The sequence below is a fragment of the Petaurus breviceps genome, unplaced genomic scaffold, assembly GCF_028583685.1.
Source record: "Petaurus breviceps papuanus isolate PSGF00001 unplaced genomic scaffold, PetGlider_PUasm1.0 90977, whole genome shotgun sequence".
NCBI classification, from domain to species: Eukaryota; Metazoa; Chordata; class Mammalia; order Diprotodontia; family Petauridae; genus Petaurus; species Petaurus breviceps.
In genome coordinates this window covers 60,467,819-60,494,394 of record NW_027187391.1, presented here as the reverse complement: position 1 = coordinate 60,494,394, position 26,576 = coordinate 60,467,819, and the positions used below count along the sequence as shown (strand labels likewise).

The 26,576-nt window shown below is 36.2% G+C and overlaps 1 protein-coding gene across 4 annotated transcripts in view; it reads left to right on the top strand.

Annotated features, from left to right (window-relative positions):
• The window catches only part of FUT9 (fucosyltransferase 9), a 257,705-nt gene that overhangs the window by 131,344 nt on the left and 99,785 nt on the right, over positions 1-26,576 (top strand). For all 4 annotated transcript variants that reach the window (XM_069077212.1, XM_069077211.1, XM_069077213.1 and 1 more), the window contains exon 2: positions 5,120-5,225. The gene's annotated coding sequence lies outside the window, so the exon portion shown is untranslated. The remainder of the gene's footprint in view (positions 1-5,119; positions 5,226-26,576) is intronic.

Sequence of the window (26,576 nt, the reverse complement as noted above, 5' to 3'; positions counted from 1 at the left end):
TATTAATGTCTACTCTGAACTAAAATAATTACAATATTCATAACAATAGACTAACATCTCACTTAAGAAAAGCTCAATTATCCAGCAATGGCAACTATCTAGAAAGCAGCAAGGAATCAGAATGAAAGTAAAATTTCTTTTTAAGAACTTCACATATGAACTACACAATGTTTGGACCAGTTTAAAATTTATCTTAGCTTTAACCTGAAGTTTAAGTGGAAGGTGGGGGTGGGGAGCCAGAGGGGGAGATATAGAGGTCCAGAATATTATTGCTGAAAGGGCCTGTACAGATCATCTAATACAACCTCTTTATTTTAGGGAAAAGGAAAATGAATCCCAGAGAGGTACAATTTGGGGAAATTAAAGAGTATGGTTGAAGTTCCTGGCTTGCATAAGCATAACCTTAGGCTATTATTATGTCTATGCATAAAACCACTTTTAACTGAATTCAGATTTTTTTTTAGGTCAGTTGAGTTCTGTGAAACAAACAGGTGTAAGGAAAGGTGAAGTGAATTTAGAGAGGGAGGGAGATTTGTTTATTTGGGGTCTGCAGGATGCCAGGTAACCACTTTTCAGCCAGCTCTCTTGACAACATGCAGGCTCTGTCTGGAAGCCTGAATGAATGTCTCAGGAAGAAAAGGCACATTTTAGCAAATGGACATCAAGTGGTAGGAGGCAGGTTCGTTTGTTTGTTTTCTGAAATAATTTTATTCTGAAACTTCAAAGGAAGTAAATTACAACCAACCACAGAGGTACTAGTCAAATGAGATGTAGTGGATAAAATGCTGAGTTCTACAATTATTTTTTCCCAACTTTTTAGCATTAGTTTTTTCTATATCATCTAATTTTGCTGCAGGACATTTCTCATTTCTGTAAATTCTGTGTTTCTTTGGAAAATGGAAAGGAGATCTCTGCCACACTGGGATATTATGAGATAATGAGCAGCAATGTAGTATATTGGGTAGATAACTGGGGATCTACTCAAGTTCAAATGTGACCTCGGGCCTTTACTAGCTGTGTGACTCAGGGCAAATAGTTTAACCTCTGTTTGCCTCAATTTCTGGAAAAAAAAAAAAGATGATTATAAATACTATGTAATGGGATTTAAAATAAAGACAAAACTTATAGACATGGTATAACGTAACATCAAATATCTTACAAAGTATAAAATCAGAAGCAACCTTGAAATAAGTACTTAAAAATTTCCAAAACTTTTTGAAAACTGAACAGTCATTCCTTATGATCCTACACCATAAGCAAGGAATAGAGACTCCTTAATGAAATTAACCTGATGTGAGTAAGAGAACATGAAATTTAGAATAATAGAAAATTGCTTTATTTGTAAAATAGGGATAATAATAGCACCCACGTCCTATGGAGAAAGCAAGGAAGTTCCAGAAAAAACATCTATTTCTGCTTCATTGACTGTACTAAAGCCTTTGACTGTGTGGACCACAACAAAATATGGCAAGCAGCCAAATAGATGGGAGTATCAGATCATCTTACTTGTCTCCTGAGAAGCCTGTATTCAGGCCAAGAAGCAACAGTTAGAACTGAACATGCAATAACTGATTAGTTTAAGATTGGGAAAGGAGTACAAGAAAGCAGAATATTGTCACCTTATTTATTTAACTTATATGCAGAGTACATCATGCAAAATGCCACGATAGATAAATCAAAAGCTATAATTAAGGTTCCTGGGAGAAATATCTTACAATCTCAAATATGCACATGATACCATTTTGATGGCAGAAAGTGAAAAAGAATTAAGAAACCTCTTGATGAGAGTGAGAGAGGAGAATGTAAAAGCTGGCTTGAAACAACATCAAAAGAACTAAGATCTTGGCAACTGGTCCCATCACTTCCTGGCAATTCAAGGGAGAAGAAATGAAAGTAGTGTCAGACTTTATATTCTTGGGTTCAAAGATCACTGCAGGCAGTGACTAAAGTCATGAAATTAAAAGATGCTCACTCCTTGGAAGGAAAGCTATGGCAAATCTGGATAGCATACTAAAAAGCAGAGATATCACCTTGCCAACAAAGGGCTGGATAGTGAAAGTTTTGGTTTTTCCAATAGCAACATATGTCTGTGAGAATTGGACTATAAAGAAAGCTAAGTGCCCACAGAATCAACACTTTTGAATTGTGGTTCCAGAGAAGACTTTCAAGAATCTCTTGTATAGCAAGGAGGTCAAATCAGTCAATAGTTAAAGAAATTAATTCAGACTATTGACTGGGTCAAATACTGAAGCTGAATACTTTGGCCAAATAAGGAGAAGGCGGGACTCATTGGAAAAGACCCTGATGTTGGGAAAAATTAAAGGCAAAAGGCAAAAGGTATGGCAGAGGATGAGATGGATAGATAGTGTGATGGAAGCAACATGAACTTGAACAGAATTCATGAGACAGTAGAGGATAGAAGGAATGGTGTGCTATGGTCCATAGGGTCACAAAGAGTCAGAAACTGAACAACAAAAGCACCTAGGAGAGTTCTTATGAGGATTTAAATGAGACAGTAATTGTAAAGTGCTTAGCCCAATGCCTGGCACATAGTAAGCACTATTTAAATGTTTGCTATTATTATAGGATAGGTAGGATGTGAAAGAAGAAATGGAACCCACTCATGGATTTGTGCACTTTTGATTCCCCCTTTACTTTCTTTTTTGTTTAAAATTTTTTTTTAAATTTATGGAATAAAATAAGCATTTCTGTAACATAGTATAATTAAATGGAGATTGTATGTGAAAATCAAAATCTAATATGCACAGCTTGCTGTTCCTTTCAAATATCCAACAAAATTATTATGTAAATTTCTTTTTTTTCTCCAACCCTCCCCCCACATAGAGATGGCTACTCTTAGACACAGATAGGTGCATATATATATATATATATATATATATATATATATATATATATACACACACACACACACACACACATATAGGCGCATATATATATATACACACACACACATATATATATATACATATATATATACACACATATATATATGCACATATAGATGTAAAATTATTCCATACAGGCTTCTATTTGTTAGTTCTTTCTCAGGATGCAAATAGAGTCTTTCTTCATATGTCCTTTATAGTTAATTTGGATATTTATAATAGACAAATTAACTTATTCACTCAAAGTCATCCTTAAAACAATATCACCGTTATGGGATACAATGTTCTCTTGATTCTGCTCATTTCACTCTCAATTATTTCATGTAAGTCTTTCCATGGTTTTCTGAAAACATTGAGCTCATCATTTCTTTTTCTTTTTTTTTAAGCAATTGGGGTTAAGTAACTTGCTCAAGGTTACCTGGCCAGTTATTTCTGGGTGTGGTGCTAAGTATCAGAGCCTGGATTTGATCCCAGGTCATCCCGACTCTGGGGTCAGTGCTCTTACTCACTGTGCCACCTGGCCATCCCTAAGCAATCAGGGTTAAGTAACTTGCTCAAGGTTACACGGCCAGGTGTTTCTGGGTTGGTGCTAAGTGTCTGAGCCCAGATTCGATCCCAGGTCATCCCATCTCTGGGGCTGATGCTCTTACTCACTGTGCTACCTGGCCACCCTGAGCTCATCATTTCTTATAGCACAGTCATACATCACAGTCATATGTCACAACTTGTGACTTTGTAGATGATTTTTTTTTCTTTACTGAAAATAGTTTTCTATATTCATCAAAGCTTCCTTTGAATGTTATTGGACCAACTTCCCACCTCACCTGAAAGTTAATACATCTTAAGCTCAACAATTCAGCAAAAATGAACAACTGCTTACCTTAGTAGAAATCTAGCTTTAAAGTGGTCATTTATGAATGCACAGTGAAAAATCTTGCTCTTTAGAGTGTAAAATCTATAAATTTTTCATATATCCACAATATTGACTAGATTTTTCCCTTTACTTTCTTTCACCTTTCTTCAAAATTCCATTCCTCTACTTAAGTGAAAAAAACATTCCCCCTCCCATCCCACTTAAGCCCTGTCTATGTATAGCACTTTGTACCTCCCTAATGGACAGAAATGTTCTGTTTGTGTTATGTGTATTTGCAAATGTGCTTGTTACTCTGAAGACTACATTTTGAGTGTCATTAGGATGTAGATTGTGTCTTATTTATCTCTTACCTCCTTCAGTTCCACAGTACGATTTTTTCCATGTAGTAGGTACTTACCATGTGTTTGCTGGATTGAATTGGATTAATCTTTTTGATAAATTATTTTATGATTGCATCAAAAATATGATGAGCCACTATCTCAGAAACAAAGCAAAACAGACCATTTAGAATATAAAAGTCTGAAATAAGATATATGATGTCTTTTAGTATTCAATCCCCATTTACTTATCTTATACCATAATAGTATTCATTTTTCCTGGATATTACTTTTTTGATATTAAAGTTATGCATAAACTGACCCATAAACTGTATTTTCTTTCCAGATATATGGGAAGTTGAATGAATTACTTATAATTTTGCTGAAGCATTGCATGGATTCATAATGATAATGGTTTTATTCAACCCTAAAAATTACATCTGTTGTATTTTGGACATTTTAAAAATTAAATAAAATATTTACCTAAATTTAGTGAGATTGACATTGTGAAGACTTAAGTAATTATCAGGGTTAAAGTCAGCAGTAGTCATGTGCTAGGACTAGCAGGGCAGAGACAGCTAGACGGCGGTGAACAGAGCATTGGACCTGGAGTCAGAAAGTCCTGAATTCAAATCATGCCTCATATACTTACTAGCTGTGTGACCCTGGATATGTTATGTGACCTCTCTGGGTCTCAGTTTTCTCATCTGTAAAAAGGGGGATAATAATAGCATCAATCTCCCAGGGTTGTTGTATGGATAAAATGGAAAATATTTAAATATTTTAAATGAAATATCTAGTAAAAAAATATTTAACAGTGTTTGGCATGTAGTAAGTATATAGATGCTAGCTATTATGATTATCAGTAGTGTAAATGGTTTTTAATAACATTTGACTAAATGAAAATCAACATGAAAAAGTATAACTAGTTATCTTTAAATTATGTTTAACTAAGTTATGTTTAAAGTTATCTTTATGTTTAACTAAAGAATGTGTTTGTTCCTGTGTTTCTTTTTCTATAGGTTTATAATGTAAGAGTTCAAGGATTGGATGACAAATTAGCATCATATAAAAACCAGCCCTCCATTTCTACTCACTTATAATAATCCATGATATGTTCTTCAAATTGTAAGTAAATATGTTTGATGATAGAATTTAGGAAGGAAAATGTGCAAGCAGATCTTATAGAACACTTAGGCTGTTTCAGCAAATGGTGATGCAAAACTCTTTGGGAGGACAGAATAATTATAGAAAATAATTCTTCCCATCAATGTGTATATGTGAGCAGTTGTTATCAGAGCCTGCTTTCAAATAGTTCACATTTAAAGTTTATTATGACAAATTGCACATAATAGAATGGTACTTCCTATATGGTTTCTAATCTTTTAAAATATATCATAATATTCTTGAAAATTGTTGATCTTTGTTCATGCTTCTAAGTGAAGTTGAAATTTAGTCTATTTAAGCATTTTTGCTGCTAAAATGACAATACCATGGGAATGATATCCAGTAAGAATATTTCTTCCAGGTCAGCTTATTTTCTAAATCTAAAGGTTTCATCAATGCAAAAGAGGTATTGGCTATACTGAAACTTTATAAAACATTTTATCAGCTAAGTTATTTCAATAAAAAATACATTCTGTCAACCGGATACTTGGTCTAGCTATACAGGTCTCTAACCATTGGGGACTAACTGATTGACTTGAATAAAGTAATTGATCAGGTGTTTCAGTGTCACATATTTATAGTCACATAATCATGAGACCTTGGACAATTCACAAATATTATGTGGTTGTGATAGTTCATTACAGGTTGGTGTGAAGACACTGCCAGGGAAATATTTTAATTCTTTGATAAATATTAGAAGGAAAACGGTTGTTACATTATTGTATCAGTTATTAGTTTAAACCCTGGTTTTCATCCTTTGTTCTCAAAGAGGACCAAAATGACATCACTATGCTAGAGTTAAGTTTCAGTGTGTCTAACTGTAACTGATCAGATCAATATGAGCTTGGAATGCAAGGTCAGGCATAAATAGTCCATGTGAAGAAGTGGAGTGGTTTCTCTAAATTTGCGCATCCTGTGTTTCTTTTGAGCTATTTCAATTCTGTTTTACTCATACAGCACAGCACCTCCTCTGATGAGGACACGCCATGCTTAGTGGTCCTGTGCCAGTGTTTACCATGTCAAACAACCAATTCCAAATTTCCTAAGAGAGACCTTGAGAGTGTCCTTGTATCGTTTCTTCTGACCACCATGTGAACACTCACCCTGTGTCAAAGCCTAGAACAAATTTAACTCAATAGCAATAAAAATGAACATTATGTGGACTAGTCTTAATTGAGTGTATTTTATTGGTAACCCAAATCAAATCCTCTCTCTCTCCCTTTCACAGAAGCCAGTTGTATCTTCCTTACCCCTCTTCCTTCAAACTACGATTCATTTCTTTGTAGCATGTATGGCTATGCCATGTTTCTACAATGTACCTTTCTATTTAGGGAAAGAACAATAATGCTTTCTAATTATAAGGATCACCTTTCTTCTGAGACATCTTCAGTGCTTGCAAATATAATACCATTTAAATTTCCTTAGAGATTTCTCAACTATATTACTAACTTCATTTCCTCCTCCTTTAGAGTGAGGTGAGTGATTATCATGGGTTCACATACCAGTGCCAGAATTAAAAACTGAAATATAGAGTACTTCAGAGAGAAAGTCATTAAACCAGATAAGATCCATATGCCCCCACTTTAGGCAGCTAGGTGGCAGACTGAATAGAGCATTGGACTTGAAGTCAGGAAGTGCTGAATTAAAATTCTTCCTTTAACTGCCTTTAATACTTACTAGTTGGCCATGTCATAACCTTTTTGCACTTCAGCTTCTTGTTGTGAAAACAAAATGAGATAATATTTATAATGCTCTTTGCAAACTTTAAACCATTGTGTAAGTGCTATCTATTATTACTGTCCCTTTGCTGCTACAAATTTGTGCTGTCATCTTGGAAAATGACATGAATGCAGTGTTATGGGTAGTAATTTCTGCTGTTAATAGGCTTTACCATCAAAATGTCCAAATTGGCCTTTTAAAAACTAACAAAAAAAAAAATTGAATGCCCATGGTATCAATGAAATTATAAACATAGCTAATATAAATGAAAATTATTTATTTGCATTTAGACCCATTCTCAGTGTTCCCAAAGGTAAAACAGAGATGGATATTCAAGATCTTAGTCTGCATTCCAATTTAGTATAGGGCTAAAAAAAGGTCTAAAGCAAATAAATACTATGACATCAGACTATAAAATATTTATCATTTTATAAAAAGAATATAACATGGTACTGCTTCCCTTAGCTAAATTAAAAAGATTTCTATGTTTTTAATTTTTAAGTTATTGATCAAATTTAAGAGATTTTAAAATCCTAATAGAAATGTTTTATGATTAAACACCAACTTTTAAGATGCATTAATAGTTTATAAACATTTATTAAGAGGCTATTATGTGCCAGGATAGACTACTATTATAATGTTATTTGTACCCTGAATGGATATGGCTATGTTCCTGCTTTAAAAAAAAAAAAAAAAACCTAGAATAGGAAAATGCAAACTTAGAAAATTGATAAATTAAAAAAACTTTTATTTTTGTGGTTTTAAATATCTTATCAAAATATTGATCATAGGTTTCCTTAAATAGTAAATATACTCCCATAATTCATTTTCCTAAAGTTGGATTCACAGAACATACATCAGAAATTCACTCTTTCTGTAAAGTGAATTATATCTGCATTTACATATTATAATCCTTTCCTTAAGTGTTTGCACTCTTATCTGTATTTGCATATAATTGCAACAGTATTATCTGAGTGACCTCCTAAATTATAGGCAGTTTTCATATTGAAAAAAATTATATCCTTTCCTTATCAATAGATCAAAATCTAGGGTTAAGACTATTAATTTATGAGCAAAATGTCTATCTATTAAGAAAATTAATTTTCATACTTAATTGGGCCATTTGAAACACTCCTTGCATATGTACAAAAAAGAAGATACACCAAAACAATACCTTTTTATATACTTTCAAATGGTAGAATAATGTTCAATGATTAGAATCAGTTAATCTGTTTTATATGTAAATTCTTTTATGTAAACTTGATATCTCTCATATTCATAAAGACTACTTAAGAAAGAAGATTCCAGAACTAAGACAGTTACTTTTTTCTTTTTTTAAAGTGCACTTAATATTGGGAATTCCCTTCTCACAATTGGCCTAAATCTTTCCAAAAATATTCTAAGCCTATTCTATCTTGTCTTTTGTCTTAGAGATCATCAAGAATAGTTGCTTTTCATGTGTCATAAAACTTTGCCTTAAAAAGTAAGAAGCAAAATGTTACTCTTTTTTAAATACCATCCTTTTCATCAATTTTTCTGTGAATGGGAAGGCAGATGTTAAAATAAAATTAGAATTTTTAAAAATTCTGATTTAATTGTTAATTAGTTCTTATTATTCATTTTAAAAATAAGCAAATAGCTTATTCCCCTTGAAATGTTAGAATGGAAACTAAGATGAGATAATTTAGGCCCAATGAGGAGAGTGACTTGCTCAAGAAGAAAAGCCTAATTTCAAATTGAGGTCCCCCAATCCTAAATGTAAGACTCTTTCTAAGATAATATGCTCTTTTTCTTATGTGTTTGTTATATAAATAGATTCTTTTATTCCAAATGTCATCATTAAGTAAACCTTTAGCTTTTGCTATTTCAAAAAAATACATTTATTGTAACTAATTTTCTTTTTTCAACAAATTTCAGCTTTGAATATGTTAGTCTAGTAGAAAGAACACTGAACATGGGATCAGGAGACATGAATTGTAATCCCAGTTCCTTTACTAAACTATCTGTGTAGTCCTTCTCTAAAGCCCCCTCCACTGCTAATATTTTATAAGTCTATGATTCTTACCCTGTACTTGTTTTTGCTGTTGCTCTCCCTTTGGGAGAAAATTCCACAGTTCTTAAATTTTGCCATCTGACTCAGTGGATAGAATGCCAGGCCTGCAGTTGGGAAGATTCATCTTCCTGAGTTTAAATCTGGCCTCACACACTGTAATATAATGCCAAAAGAAAGGCAACTTCCCAAGGTTCAGAATACCAGCATAGGTGCTCTCCATTTCATTCAGTAACAAACCCAGAACAGAGATCAAAACATGACATCATTCCAAATACAGCATTTACTAAGTGTGATTAAATAATCTCCAAGTACTACCCCACCCCAGGACCTTCCAATCATTCAATCAATTACAAAGTCCCTGTTCTAAATACTTCTCCACCCCTAGGCTATACCTTAAGTCCACCACAAAGCCCCTCTTCTCAAATGGAGATTAGTTTCCAAACATAAGGTCAAAAGTTCCCCACCCCTGGATCACAATTGAATCTACCCCAGAGTTACATCAAGTTTAAACACAGCACTTAATACCCAAATGGAGGTCTTTTCTTCATCTTGACAGGAGGCAAGTTCTCAGCAATCTTAGTTCCTGGGGAGACAAGGCTTAGCAAAGCCACAAGATACATTGCCAGTCCCTTCATGAATTTATCCTCTGTCTGTAGAACAGTCCTAGAACCCCTGAACACATTAGCAAAGCCCTCTCCCAGGATTTCTGTAAACATACAACAAGAAAATCCTTCTTCAGGGCTTCTGAACCAACAGAAAGGCTCCCAGACCCCTGCAACAACAGCACTGTCCTTCACCAGTGGACAGTATTCATTCTGTCTGCAGGACAGTCTCCAGACCCCTGCAACAACAGCACTGTCCCTCACCAGTGGACAGTATTCACTCTCTGTCTGCAGGACAGTCTCAGAGCTTCTTAGCGAACAGCCAGGTTCCAGGACTTCTTCAACAAAAGGACTGTCTTTCACCAGTGGACAAATCTGGCAAAACAACATCAAAACAGACAGACAAAGTACTAGCAAAACAGCCATGTCTCCTCAGTCCTTGGCAGCTCAGGGGGCAGGTCTCAAAAGTCCAGGGCAATTCAAAGCGGCCACCAGCAATTCTCTTAGTCTCTCTCTCTCTCCATGAGGTGCTGCTTCCAAAAAGATCTTCCGCCTCTCTCTAGTGTCTCTCCAAATCTACCTCACCAGCTCCTCCCAGTTCAGGACTTTCTTTTCACATCAACAAGCCCATCCCACGGGTGGGATTAACAAACTCTGGGTTTTAACACAATCAATTTGAAAACCAAGCCAATACAGGGGAATCTTTAATTGCCATTACTATCACACACACTTACTAGCTGTGTGACCCAGGAAAAAGTTACTTAACTCTGTTTACCTCAGTTTCCTCATCTGTAAAATGAGCTGGAAAAGAAAATGGCAAACCACTCCAGTATCTTTGCCAAGGAAACCCCCAGTGGAGTCACCAAATGTCAGACACGACTGAAACAACTGAATAACAACAAAATAAGACTTTGTAAGAGATCTCAGTATATATTAAAGAAGAAAAATTTACAATGGGTAGTTGTTATCTTATGAAATTATGAGGGGGTATGTGTGAAGTTGGGCAAGTCACTTAACGCCAATTGCCCTCCAAAAAGCAAAAAAAAAAAAAGTTTGTGTGTAAAGGGTTCAATTAAAAAAAAATTATGAAGGGGTAGTGTGATATATTGAATAAAGAACTGGGCTCAGAATCAAGAAAACTGGGCTCAAGTCCTGCATCTGGTATGTAATAGATATGTGAACCTAGGTCAACCACTTACCTCCAGACAGTTTCCTAGATTGCTAAGCTAGAGAGAAGAATCTGGTCTACATTAGTAAAAGTTCCTCACTAGAAGCTCTTTATCCTGGTGAAACCAGCGGTTTAGTCAAAAAATAAGTAAATAAACCAGTTCACATATTCTCAGTTTCTATCATGTTTTAGTGTTCTGTGATGTCTTTCCAGCATAGCCAATATGTATTTTATTTCTTGCCAATAATTCCAGCTCTTAGATTTATGAATTTGTAATGCTACTTGTGGTTTGGTCTACACCAGGCCTCCACAATGCTTATGCTTGCAGTCAAAGGACTTTGAGCAGCCAAAGGACTGAGCATCCAGCAAAAAATGTAGAGCAAGAAGGCATTTGTATGTAGAGGAAATCCTTTGGCATGCCTCAGGTAAGTGTAGGCCATAGGTTTTGCAGGCCTGGTCTACTCAAGAGTCTGATTAAGAATTCTCTGTTGTGTAATTGTCAACAAACCACAGAGGAGGAATTAATTTAATGTGAATAACTCAGATTAATTCAATAGCTATGCTTAGTTAAGGAGTGGAAAGTGTAACAGGTTGAAGAATCACTTTCTTCTCCTGTGGGTGATAGTTAGACCTTTCCTTGGCAGCTCAGTCATACATCCACAAACCTGTGCATTTCTGAACTTTCCTTCTATGAAGATGGAGGTCATTTACTCTGCATCAGGCAGTGTAGCTCTCATCTGATATAGGATTATAGCTTTTTATGTACAGCTCATCTCCCACATCACACTGCAAACTCTGATAGGTCAAATATAAACACACAATGGCAAACCTACATATATATCTATATCATGTACATGTACATATGGGCATGTGTCCCTTATAGTTCATAGTGTAATGTCTTGAAATATTACAGACATTAAATAAATATTTATTAAAATGAACATTGAGAATGCCAATCAGGGAAGGTCAGAACTGTGGGAAATATATTACTTTGATGATTTCTCCATGATGCCTCTTAGCTCCTCACTTTAAGTGAGAAGATGGCATAGGTGTTACAGACAAAAGTCCTGTGTGTGAATTACAGCCTTCTGGAAAGCCCAGCCAACAAGCCATTGTGCAACACCATCTAGGTGCCAGGCAGGATACAAGGAATGAAAAAAGTAGTCTGTACCATCAAAGAGCTCACAGTCTAATGGGGGAGACAATGTATAAACAACCATAAAGAAACAAAATATCCACAAAATAAAGTGAATGTAATGAAGGGAAGACACATTAAGGTGGATGGGGAAAGGCTCTTTAAAGAAAGTGAGACTCTAACTGAAACTTGAAAGAAGTCAGGGAAGCCAGAAGGACAAAATGGATAGCATTTGAGGCATAGGGGACACCAGCGAAAATGCATAGAATCAGGAGATAGAATGTCCTGTGTGAAGAAAAGCAAGGGGTCAAATGTCACTGGATCATAGTGGGAGATCATGGAGGGAGTAAGACTGAAAAGGTAGGAAGGGTCCAGGTTATGAAGGGATTTCTAGGCTAGGGAGAAGATTTTATATTTGATACTAGATGTAATAGGTTGTCACTAGAGTTTATTAAATTGTAGAGTGGAGTGGGGGGACATGAATAGACCCATGTGTTAGAAGATCAGTTTGATATTTGCGTGGAAGATGGACTGAAATAGAAAGACTTGAAACAGGGGATGAATCAGAAAGCTATTGTAATACCGTGTTTCCCCGATAATAAGACCTATCCCAAAAATAAGCCCTCCCCTTACTGTGTAAGATTCCTCTAAAATAAGCCCTCCCCCGAAAATAAGCCGTATTGAGATTGCTACTGTAGTGAAGGTGATCCCCTGCACTACACGCTACATTACGGTACCCTCTGTATGCACCGTCCCCCCAATCAGAGCTGCAGCAGTGAGCGCGTCATCCTGTTCTTCCCCAGTGATTTGCTTATTGAATAAAGGTACATTTTTTTGTTCACATTTACCTGTTTATTAAAATTGCTGTCAATGTTCATTAAAATAAGCCCTCCCCTGAAAATAAGCCCTCTGGTGTTTTTCTGTCCAAAAAAATAATAAGACAGTGTCTTATTATTGGGGAAACACGGTAGTGTAGGCTTGAAGTGATGGAGGTCTGCACCAGGGTGGTGGCAGTGTCAAAAAAGAGGGAAAGAGTCTGGACTTCATAATAGAGTGAATAGGGTGGGAGACTGAGGAGTCAATTGAGGACTGTAATGGCACGTAAAGTAATACTTGGTTGCTTGTTTCAGCTATTCAAGTGCCTTTCAGCCTTTCCTTTGATTATATCAAATCTTTGTTGGAAAAGTATACATTGTGTTGCCCTTAATAGGCCTAAGGGAGTTTGGAGACCTTCCCTGCCTTTAATAGGCCTAATGTCATCATGTGGAGCCCGTAGTGGGAGGAGCTTGTTGAAAAAGCTGAACAGGAAAGGTGGAAAACAGTGGGTGGAACAGGAAGGCGCAGAGCAGAGAAAAGCTTAAGCACAAGCCAGGACCAGGCAGAACTGAGAGGGACAATGCTTGTGATTTCAGCACTGTCTGTGATGATGTCCCTGTGTCAGAATGAAGCATTCTGTCTATTGAAAGAGGAGTTTACTACTGATACAGAAGGCCTGAAAGAGGGCTTTACTGCTGTTACAGAAAACCTGAAAGAGGAGTTTGCTATTGTTTACAGAAGTCCTGGAACTTTACTGTTGATTTCTCAGACAGAAGCTTTCTTTGTTTGTTGGTTTGTGTTACTTTGTCAAACAGAAAGTGAATTGAGATAATAGTGCCAGCAAAGTGTGTGAATATTGTTGTCCTTCTGTTAAGCTTTGTCTTCCTAGAAACAGAAATTTCAAAGATCGGTCCCCCCAAGCTGAGGTATGAAACAGGAGCAGAGAGCTGCCTTCATGTGAGTCCAGGCAAGAGCTATGAGAGCTGCCTACCTGTGAATCTAGGCAAGAGTTGGGTGAATACAGACAAGAGTTGGGACCAGGTCAGCCCATGGAAGAGGAGCCGTGGGGTTTGGAATCCAGCCTCTAGTTAAGTTGAAAGAAGACTTTACTGGGGTACTCAGTATTGACTAATGGTATTATAAATTACTATGACCTAGGGGTGGATGATGTTTGTACTTTCTGCTACACCTTTAGGATGAATGGCTTAAGGATGATTGGAAACCAGCCTGGAGTTAAGATGAAAGAAGACTTGACTTGGATACTCTATATTGATTGAGGAGATTATGACTTATTGAATGATATGTTTTGCTTAAGACTATGTGGCCACCTTATTAATAAGTTGTTATGTTATATTGTTGTGAATGTTGTGCTTTAGTTTCTTGAATGATTTGCTTTAGTTTATTGCTGAATAAATAGAAATTTCACTATATTATGCAATTAGATCCTTAAAGTTATTCACAGCAGCAGTCCTCAGGAGCTGCTTGTGATTGGTTTTACAATGACATCTATGTTGAGGGCCTGGGTTACTTGGGAGAAGATGGTACCATCCACAGTAATGGAGAAGTTAGGAAGAGAGGAAAACTGGGAGAGAAAGATAAGTTCAGTTTTGGACGTGTCGAGTTGAAGACACCTACAAATCATCCAGTTGGATATATCCAGTAGGCACCTGGAGATGTAAAATTGGAGGTCACGAGAGAAGCTAGAGCTCAATAAATAAATCTGAGAAGCATCTGCATAGATAACTGAATCTACTGGAAATAATGAGATCACCAAGCAAAAGAGTATAGAGGAAGAGAAGATGACAACCCAGGACAGAAACTTAATGAATATCCACAATTAGTGGGTGCAACCTAGTTGAAGATCCAGCAAAAGGGACTGAGGAGGAGTCATCGGATAGATTGGAGAACTCAGAGGGCAGTGTCCTCAAAAAACTCCAGGGAAGAGAATAAGGAGGCTGACAATATCATTTCCTGCAAAAAAAAAAAGTCAGTAAGGATTGAGAAAAAAAAAACATTAGATTTGGTAATTAAGAGATAGATGGATCACAGTTATTAGAAGTTAGACACTTGGCGCTTTGGGGAATTTGGAATTGTGCTAAAGTAGGTCCCTTTTTTGCTCCCTGCATAGGAGGGCTTGCTAGGTCCTTGGTTAGTAGAAAATTATGCCAAATGGCTAATATTGAATGAATCAAAAGGATAGAATCTGTATCTTTGTCTTGGGAAAGAAAATCACCTGTGATTTATAGCCATTAAAAGGATTACTTATTGATAATTTTCATTTATTAACAATTCACCAATCAACTATTTTACAAAAGTGCTGAGCACATTTAGTAGTGTCTCAGCTCTCTAAGTCACAGTTTCCAAAATGTTCCAAATTGCATGCTATGGAAAAGGAATTAGAGGGTAAGATTTTTAGAAACTCTTAATCAGTCCTTTTCAACTAGTTCCTTTTTTATTATTATTATTTTGGGAGACTATGATTTTCCTCTATTAGCTGCATTGTAGAGAATGAGACAAGAAAAAACTTCCCACTGAACCAACCCCTCTAGAAAAAAAAATGTGGTCTGGAATATTGATGCTAGTGAGTCACTGTGTGCTTAGAATAAGAAGCATACAGATAAAAATACCCTAAGTTTTTTTTTTTATTTAAAACAGGGAACACATGCCCTGTGGGCTTTCTAGTCAACCATGTGCAAGACATGCCAATTTTGTGGGACTAGATTTTTTTAGATTGTACTGTTTGAAATACTCCTATTGAATGGTTTTTTCTTCCTTTATTTTCCCCCACCTCTATTCCTACTAAGTAGTTTTTCTGTCTTTCTAATCAAGGATACTTCTACACTCCATTTGGTTACATATTCCACCTCATGCTAGTAGTGGAATAGAATTGAATTCCAAGTCACCTAAAAATTTTTACAAAGGCCATACCTTCAACATTACAATTTCCATAAATATTTACCCCACTCCCCTATCAGCACCACCACAGACAAAACTGAGAAACAGTTGGGAGCTGGTCTTTGACACCTTACCATCCACCTTTCTTTCCTGGAGCATAAAAACATCAGAGCCAAATAAGGGAGAAATGATTAAAATATATATATATATGTATATACATACATACATACATACACACATCATATATATATATTTATATATGATTACTATGGATATAATGAGGTTCTGGGGGGAAAAACTTTCTTTGCTTTCTTTATCAATCTTTTTCATCCCTATGACCCTTATCCCTCTGTTATCTAGGAGTGCAGTTTTCAATAAGCCAGCTCCCGCTCAGACATATGAGCTTCTCTTCTCCTGTCAGCTCATATTCCTCTCTAGGATGACTTCCATCTCCTCATTCAACTGCCATGACTCATCATAAGATCTAGCTGTCAAATCCAGAGGCTTTTTCTTGATATTTTATCCTCCTTATTCTTCTTCATCATATTCAGCACATCTGAATTCCATCTTATATATATATAAAAATTTTTTTTCTACATTCAAATTCTGAAATTCATCCCTCTCTTTGCTTTCTGCCAACTGCTCTTTAAGTAACCACATTAGTAAGATCTTTCTTCTTCATTTAACTATGAGCTTCCCTCAAGCCTCTGTATCTTTGTGTCTTTGTGCTTCTTTTCTTCTTTCTGTGTCTCTCTGCCTTTATCTTTGTGTCTCTGCCTCTCTATCTCTGTGAATCTCCCTGCTCCTATTTTTTCCTCTCTCTCTCTCTCTCTCTCTCTCTCTCTCTCTCTCTCTCTCTCTCCTTCCTTTCCTCCATCTCTCTCTTTCCCACCTGTACACTCACTCATTTAATGGAAATCATTTTAGCCAATAAAAAAAAGCATTTATTATGTCCCAAGCACTGGGAATACTTTGACAAATGTAAAAGATAATTGCCTCAAGGAGCCAGATTCAAATGGAGGGAAGAGGGTTCAGTATGAACAGAGAAAAAAAAAAGTACATAAAAGTACATACAGGAATACAAGTTAGCTTGGGGAGGTGGTGCACTAGCAGCTGAGGTATCAGGAAATTTTCATGTAGAAGGTGGCACTAGATTTGAATATTATAGGATCCCACAGGTGAGGAAGGAGTGCATCAAAGACATGAGGGAGGACCAATGTAAAAGTATGGAGATGGGAAATGAAGTTTTGCACATGTATATCAGTAAATAGGCCAATAGGGATAGATTTCAGTGTGCAAGGAGACAAGTAAAATGTAAGAAAACTGGAAAGGTATAAAGGAAACAAGTTGTAAAGAAATTTAAATGTCAAACAGAAGTTTATAGTTGATGCAGAAGGCAATAGGGAGCCATTAGAAAGGCAACATCATCAGACTTGTAGTTGAAGAAAATCAGTTGGCCAGCTTTATGAGCCTTGGATCAGAAAAGGGAGGGCCTTTGAGGCAGAGAGGCCAGAAAAGAGACTCTGGTTTGGGCTACTATTTCTGTAAATATGTAAAGATGTCTGAGGCTAATCTACTAATCTATTACTTATCATACTAGTATCTTCTTATCCAACTTTCTCTGACAAACTACATGCTCACATGTTCTCTATGTTTTCTAATATATAGGCTCCTGGTCATTATTACATTTAGTCCAATATCACAATGTCATTTAATTGTTTTTTTTTCTCTCCAAAATCCTCTGTAGCATTTAACTTCTTCTCTTTGAAACACTGACTTTCCCATATTGTTTGACCTGAAATTGTTACCCTTCATAACAAGACTACTGCAAAATCTTGAGTCTTCTTCCTCTATAATACTTGTTGTTCAAGGCTTTCTAACCTGGGATAAACAAACCCTTAGGAAGGATACAAGAAGTTTGTTAAGGGTAGTAATTTTTTCTTAATTAAAAATAATACTATTTTATTTCTTATGTACATATGTATGGGAAATTATAATTTATTTTCTATTTCCTATAGTAGAGTTTACTGGAAGCTAAAGGAAACAGGGACCAAAAATGGTTGGGAACTTCTGTTCTGATTTTTCCTTCATTCTTGTCACCTTTTCAAATCCCTCATAAAGATTCTACTCATACTTCTAAGAACCCTACAAAAAGACTCCTTTTCTCTCTCATGAATAAATATAATGGGTAATGAACATGAGCTAGAAAGGTGACCCCAGTGGCCTCATCTTATCTATGATTCCTCTCTCCTCTCCCTGCTTTAATCACATCAGTCTTTCTGTAGCCTGTTTGCTCCTTCTTCATTGACCAACCCAACCTGTTCCCAAATTCTTCTCCATATGATTATTCCCAGGCATCCCACCCCACCCCTCTTCTTCATTTGCCTAATCTCATTCTTCTCACCCTTCAAAGTTCTGATCTTCTATGACTTCTTATTCAACTAAGTAAAATAATCTTTATATTAACAATACCACTTCTCTCAGGTGGCCAAAGTATACAGAAAACTAGTGAATATATTTTAAGAACTATTTATCCCCTGCAGCCTTCTGGGCCACCTTCCTCCACCACTCAGCTGGCAAACATTCCTAGGGCATATAAACTTTAATATTGGTAATATCTAAAACATTATTGCAAAAGCCAACCTGTTACATTTCAAAGGCAAGCGTAAATTGTTTTTAGATGGCCTGTAGCCCCCAGATACCTTCCAAAAACTGAAAGCTGACTTTATATACATCTTTTATTTGTATTCTTTGTCTACCCAGCAGCACATTGTGTTTTGCCTCTGGAAGAATATCTATTTAATCTAAATAAAATCCTTGAAGACAGGAACAGAATCATCTCTATGTTCCTTAAATTCCCTTCATTGTTTAGCATAGTGATACACAGTGAGTGAACAATCAAGAAATATGAACTGATGATTAAGAAGGAAATGAACAATCATCAACAGCAGTGTCAAATAACTCAAAGCAGAATTTGGCTCTAAATTTTGAAGGTCAAAGCTGTATTAACCCGTATAACAATGAATGAGACAAGATTTTTATAAATGATTATTATTTGACCTGAATGTTAATGATTTCACTTGTTTCTTTTTTCTCCTAGAAAAACTTACTTTGAAAGTATCTATAGAGAATATAATTTAAATAACTGACATTTTCAGAGGAGTGGTATTAATGACCTGTAGCCTAAAAATAATAGGCAGCTAGAGAGTATACTAATCAATAGACATATTCCTATGAGATTATGCTACTGAATGATTTGCTTTGTTGATACTCTGTCCTTTTTATTATATTGTCAGAATTTAGTTTTGGCCCAGTACTTGCCATTTTGGCAACAATGACAATAAAAGAGAAATTCAGAAACTCTTCATTGCTATATGACTTGTCCAAAAAAAAAAATTAAAATCAACTGTCTTGTCAAATGCAATTCAGAGGAGTAAATTCTGATCTTTATATATTAAATAATTTACTTGATGACAAATTAGTGCTGAAATTAAAATGTGGTTTTCTCTGCAGTCAGGAAAATCCTTTGTCTTTTCAGTTGTGCAGAAAACTAGAAAAATCTCAGACTACCCCCTGTGTGGTTCTTAATCTTAGATTAAATAAATTAAAACAAAAGTGAAACCTGATGAGGATGATAATGAATGGTTGAGAAAATTAATTATTGCTTAAACACAGTTAATTAGTTGTTTTTTTTTTCCTAGCAGCTCAGTGATGTAATGTGATGGCCTTAGTGAAAATTGGAGATATCCAAACAGAAATGTGTTGTTTCTGAAAGTAGTGATTTCTTCCTCACCAGAAGTCTTCATGCAATAGCTAGATTTTTATTGGTCAGTTTGTGGAAGAGATTGCTGTTCAAATAAAAGCTACTGAGGTCCCTTCCAACTCTGAGATTTTTTGATTTGTTGTATTCTCTCATAGGCATTTGGTTCCCTTTGTTTCTTCCTACATAATCTCAAATCAAAACAAGGTCTTAGATCACTGTGACTTGAATAATATATGGGACAAGACTTATCACAGAAGCTAGTGTGTCCACTAACACAAGGCTCCATTGAATACCTCCTACAAATTATGTGTAAATCAGTAAATCCAAAAAATAGGATCCCCTTCCCTGAGTAAACAAATGAAAGAGCCCTCAGCCTTATTAAATAATCTGCCAGTAATACTGAACCATACATACAACCATTAGTACTGATGACTTTGATCAGCATCAGGGTTACTCATAGAGTTCCTTCCTCCACACTGTAGTTCCTGTCCATCTCATGGAGGGTGGGGTCTTTTCTAGGTAATAGTAGTAGAATTAATTGACCCAAAAATGTACCCTCTGAGATTTTGTCCTCTGGCCAGTACCCTCTCTCAACATGCCAGGCATGACCTTTAGTCCTTTATCTTTTTACACTCTTAAGATTTGTTGAACAATACCCTTCATCTCATTTTCTTTTAAAACTAGTGTCAATTTGTTAGTCTGTTGGCTAAAGAACCTGGGTAGAGATCATGATTTTAAGAAGTATTGTGAATGTATAATCCATATCATATTACTTGTCTTCTGAAGGGGTAGAGGAAGGGAAAGAGAGTGACAGAATTAAAAATAAAATTTTCCCTTGTAATTGGAAAATATTTCATTTTAAAAATTTAAGCATATTTTTAAAAGAAGTACTCGTGAAAGGTGAGATTGATCCTCTGGCTCTTCAGAAACTTAAGTGCGTATGTTACTTAGATTCCCTCTTTTTTTTATGATAAGGATGGGTCCTAAATATTACTCCTCTAAACATGCATGGCTGAACCATACTATATTACCTAATTTTAATAAGAAGGTTTCAAACACCCATTATTTTGCCTGGTAGACCACAAAAATTTTGGCCTTATCTGTTGAGATTTTTGTACTTAGTTTCATCTCCCACATGACCTAGAATATACCTAAGCTGCATAGGTAAGCAAATGCTCTTTGCCTTCTGGAAAGGGAAAATTCTGAGGAATAAGGTCTCTACTCTTAACAAATTCAATGATGAGCAAATATAGGGCACATTATTCCTATACTTGGGAAACTTGGCGCCATGGTGCTTTTCTTTCTAAAATTTGATTAACTTGATTATCTTTTCAGTTGCTTGAAGATAATAAAAATTTAACCACTGTTCTTTTCTTTATTACACTCCAGAGCACATGGTAAATTTGTGGCTCATATTCAAACACAATTTGATTGAGAAATCCATGCAGCCTGAAGACCTCATTCAAAAAGTAATGGGCCATTCTTGGTGCTGACTGTACCCCAGGGTCTGGAGTTAGATTGTACTACTAGAAAAAGTAGCCCAATTGTGGGGAAATAGTTATAGATAATATTGAGATTTTGGTCTTAGGTCCTTTGGGAGAAAGGTTGAAAATTAATTTAACAGTACTTACGGACCTGTTTCTACTTCATTCCTTATTACACATTTGATTATATAAGAAATATTAGATGAATCTGAGTGAAGGGAATATTTTTTTACTTGGTTTACTTCCTGGTTCTTTATAATACTTCATGTTTTAATTAAATTATTTTGCTATTCAAGAAAAGTGGTCCACTATTTCAAGGATATTATTACAATAATAGTGACAGTTCACATATGCATGTAATACAATGAATGGAGTGCTGGGCCTGGAGTCAGGAAGATTCACCTTCATGAATTCAAATCTGGCCTCAGACATTTACTAGATAACCCTGTTTGCCTCAGTTCCTCAACTGTAAAATGAACTGGAGTTCAGTATCTTTGCCAAGAAAACCCCAAATGGGGTCACAAAGAGTCAGACACAAATGGAAAAATATAGTTTATCTTTTCCGATGTTGAGAAAGGCATACTGTCTCTTAGACTTGTAGAGTGATGTAGAGTGAAGTGAGCAGAACCAAGAAAACAATATTCATGTATCTACAACAATCCATTATTTATTTATTTATTTATTTTAAAGCAATCAGCACTAAGTAACTTGCTCAAGGTTACATGGCCAGTTATTTCTGGGTGTGGTGCTAAGTATCTGAGCCTGGATTCGATCCCCATGTCATCCCAACACTGGAGCTGGTGCTCTTACTCACTGAGCCACCTGGCCGCCCCTTCTACAACAATTTAAATGGAAAGAACAGTGATACGCCAAAAAACAAAAGCAAATATTATAAAAATCAAGTAGGACTCAAATGAAGAGATAAGGGAAGAACTCTTTCCCCTGACCTACCTCTTTGGAGTGGTGGGAAATCCACAAGAGTTACCCACTGCACATGTTTTCAGACTTTTTCAGAGTATCAAACTGTTGTGCTTACTTTTTTCTCTTCTCTGAAAAAATAACATTTGTCATATAGGATGACTTTCAGAGGAGAAGAAGGAGGAAGAGGAGGAATTTATGGGATACTATGGTGATGTAAGAAACAGAAAACATCAATTAAAAATTTTTTTAAGAGAAAACTGATATAGTGGCATCACCCCACTCTTCTAGGAGATGACATGAAATTTCTACTTTCTCCAACTCCATCTGCCCCTCTAAGGCTCAGAGCATTGATCCTCATCATTAAGGAGAGAATCCCATACCAATAAGCTTTGGAACTGGTATTACCTTCACAATAGGGCAAATTTGGCAATAGTAATATTTGTGGAGTCCTCCCACCATTATTTAAATGCCATTCCTAATGCTATTCATGGAGCCTCCATCTCTATCATAAAGAATGGGTATGGAAGATGGAAGAGGAGTGACACAATAAAGGCTACCTTAATATCCTGAAAAGGCTGTTACTGTATTCAAGCCCAACAAAAAGACTTGCCCCACTACATCTTTTTTTTCCAGTTAACCCTCTTGCTCCCTCTTGGCACAGAACCTTCTTCATACTTCACTAGAAAAAAAAAAAGGGTCCATCCTTCACAAGCTCTTTTTTAAAATTCTATATGACAGATACCCTCAAAAACGTATCTGATTCCTTCCTCCTTTTTGATTCCATCTCCTCTAATCTCCACCAGAAACTCATGTCATTTGTTTCTTACAAATTTTGAATTTTTTCTTATCAAGTGACTCCATCCCTAATACCTGCAGTCATCACCAGATCTCTCCCCTCACTCTCATTCTCATTCATTTGAAATCTGACTTCTGACCCAGCAATTCAATTGAAACTGCTTTCACCTAAGCTAGTCAGTCAGGTAATAAACATTCACTAAACTGCTGCTGTGTTCCATAGGCACTGTGCTACATTATGGGGCTCCAAAGAAAGATTAAAAAAAAGTTTCTTCTCTCAAGTAGCACACCATTGTAGTAGTCAGAGACAACATCCAAACAACTAAGTACAAATAAATTATTTATAGGGAAATTGGAAGTAAACAACAGAAAGAACACAATAGAATTAAGGAGGATTTGGAAAGGCTTTTTGTTTGTTTTGCAGAAGATAAGATTGTAACTGAGATTTGAAGAAAGACAAGGAAGTCAGGAGGCAGAGGTGAGGAGGGAGAGGACTCCAGGCATGAGGGGCAGCCAGTGAAAATGCCCAAGAGGGAGGTCAACATCACTGGAAGAGAGAATACATGGTTGGGGAATGGTGTGTATTAAGGTATAATAAGACTGGAAAAGTGGGGTGTTTGGGCAGGCTATGAAATTCTTTGAAGGCCAGAAGAGTTTATATTTGATGCTGGAGGTAATAGAAAACCACTGAAGTTAGGGGTGAAGGGTCACATAGTCAGACTTGCACTTCAGGAAGATCACTTTGACAGCTCAGCAAAGGATAGACTGGAGTGGGAAAAGAGCTGTGGAAGGGAGACAAATCCGCAGGATACTGCAACAGTCCAGATATGAGGTGATGAGGGTCACCAATTCTTTCTTTATAGATAAATCCACTGGACTTCTCTGAGTCCTCATTTCTTAACCTATCTGAAGAGTTTGATACTGTTGACCCCTCTCATCCTTCTGGATACTTTATCTTCCCTATTTGTGGCACTGGTTTTCTTCTTACCTGTCTGACCAATCATTTTCAGTCTTCTTTGAATGATCATCAACCATGTACTAGTATACCCCAGAATTTTCCCAGCCATTATTTCTATCTCTTTCCCTCTGTCACTCTCTCTTTCTGTCTTTTTTCTGTCTCTATCAGTCTCTCAGTATGATTTCATCTTATCTGTTTTATTTCATAAGTACACATGGATTCAATTAGCATTACTAAGTAAATGTCTCCAATTATACATAGCGTTCTTCTATTTCCTGATTTCCAGTCCAGATCTCCAGTTGCCTGTTAGGCATCTTCATCTGATTCCCAGGGGAAACTCAAACTTAGTATGTCAAAGACAGAACTTATTTTCTTCTCTCCTAAACCTCCCTTTCTTTGTAACTTCCTATTCTCCACAGAAAGCACCTTCATTTCCCATTCACTTGTGTTTCCAACCTAGGATTTATCTTTGACTCCACCTTCATTCTCCCTTTCCCTTCCACCCTTACCATAGGGCTACCACTGCCAGTTCCTTTCTTTGGTCCCTTTCTCAGACCTGTCCCAGCTGCTAGACTAGCATCACTTCACTCAATCCACTTCAGACCAAACTACCTAATATATTTTATCTTTTCCCATGCTGAGAAAGGCATATTGTCTCCTAGAAACACTGAATTACATTTCACAGGGTCTCTTTAATGGCCCATTACCCTAGGATACATTGATAAGAAATTCACCCCAAAAAGCCTATCAAATGTGTACATTATGTAGATAGCCTTTTGTATATTTGACATGGATACCTGTAGACCCCCTAGCCTCAAAAGAGATGATCTATTGGTAGTTATATTTTTCAGCTTTTCAGTAAAATTCATCAGTCAGCTACCATTGCAGAATATGTTGTACTTGTTTTATAAGACCTTGTGAAAGAATCAAACTGTTTTTGAAATATATTACTACATTTCCCTAAATCAATATATTTCCAGTCCTTATCTCTAAGTTGTATTGTAGTTTTACATGTATCTTTATGTATGTTTGTATCATATCCCCTTCTTATAACATCAACTCCATGAGGACAGGTACTATCTTCTCCAAAATTTGCATCTTACCCTAGAAATCGTAGCATTCTGCACATAATAAATGATTGATATTTTTGTTTTTATGTTAATTTGAGTTGAAGTTCCCATCAATTAAATGACGAAATATATCAGGGCTATTAACTAATCCTAAGGTCATTACCCAATAATTGAAATGCCCATATGAAATATGGAAAGGCATCTTTTACTTATTTCAATGATTAATGAATACTACTTCATATAATCCCCTTAAGTCTAATTTGGTACATACCCCTGTGCACTTAGTATTTTACCTGAGGTATTATAACAGGGTAATGGTTTCAGCTTGTGATTCTGCTGAGATATCTATTATCAGTACATAGTCTCTCTTCATCACATTTTCAGATGGAAAAAAAAACACATAATAAGGTGAATGTTGAAATTGCAATGGATAGGTTGAATTATTTCTGCAAGCTCTTCTTCAAATCCTCTTGAGTGTCTGTAGCACCCTTTTGGTGAGCATGTAAATATGTCCAAAAAAGAATGGCTTTACTCATTGGTTATGCATGAGTAGAAGTACTCTATTCCTTTCTTTTTAAAAACTTCTCATATGTCCTAAAATCTAGAAACATTTTATTGAGTAAGGAGGTGGTATCCCTATGAAGGTCAGGTGTTATGTCTTTAGTAGGGTGTATGTCCGTCTGTCTGTGTGTCTGTGTGTAGATGATGATTTGCAAGTTCAGGAAAACAGATTCAGTTCTTTCTAGAGTCTAGCATTGGAAGATGCTACCAGAGATACCCACCATGACTCTTTCTGCCACTTTCAAAAACAAATCTCCTCAGCATGACCTTCCTCCTGAGATCTTAGGCAGGCATTCTCCTTACACAGGAATTTCCCTGCTTCTATCTTGCATTTCCCTGTTATTCTAGACATTGGTGTCCTTTTATAACAAAACAGAATTCTAAGCATCTTAGAACTATATCTGATGCTTTAATGGACTAGCATTAATTGTCTTCAATTAGAGCAGCAGCTGATGGCTCCTCTTTTTACTTCTTGAGATAGTATAGCCACTTTCTTGTGGCCCCCCACTGTCCCTTTTTCTCTATGTTTCACGGCCAGCTTCTACTGCCTGGACTATTGCCATAGCCTCACAGGACCCTAAGTATGTAGATTTAGAGCAAGAAGGAACCTTATAGATAATTCAGTACAAACTCTTCATTTTACAGATGAGGAAACTGTTGTTAAATGATTTGCCTAGGTCACATAGTAAATATCTGAGGCAGGATTTGAACCCAAGTCTTCCTTACTCCAAGTTGAGTGCATTATCCTCTACTTAACGATTTCTCCTAATTATTCTCCCCATATCACATTTCTTCCCTCTGCAATATACGTTTCATAAGTCTGACCAAATCACTCCCCCTACTTAGGAACTCCAGCAGCTCCATGTTGCCTATAGGATAAGATAAAATAAAGTCCTCTCTTTGGCATTTAGCATATAATTCCTTCACAACCAGCCCTCCTACATGCCTTTCTAGGCTTATTCCATATTACTCCTCCTTATGCACTTTATGATCCATCACAACAAACCTTTCTGTTAGTCACAGAGAACATTCTATCTACTGTCACTTTGTTTTTGCACAAGCTGTTCCCCATTCCTTCCTCACTTGTACTTCTTAGAATTCCCAGCTTCCTCCATAACTCAGATCAATCACCATCCACCCATCTTCCTACTTTTAGTGCCTTTTCACCCCTAGAAATTACCTTGTATTTACTTAGGATATATATTTGTATATACTATCTTTGATACATGTCATGCCCCCCAATCAAATGCAGACTCATAAGGAACAAAAACTATTTAAATTTTGTCCTTGTATCCATAGATCCTAGCATAGTGCCTGACACACCAAAAAAGGCACTTAAATAATAGGTACTTAAATGCTAATTGATTGAAGG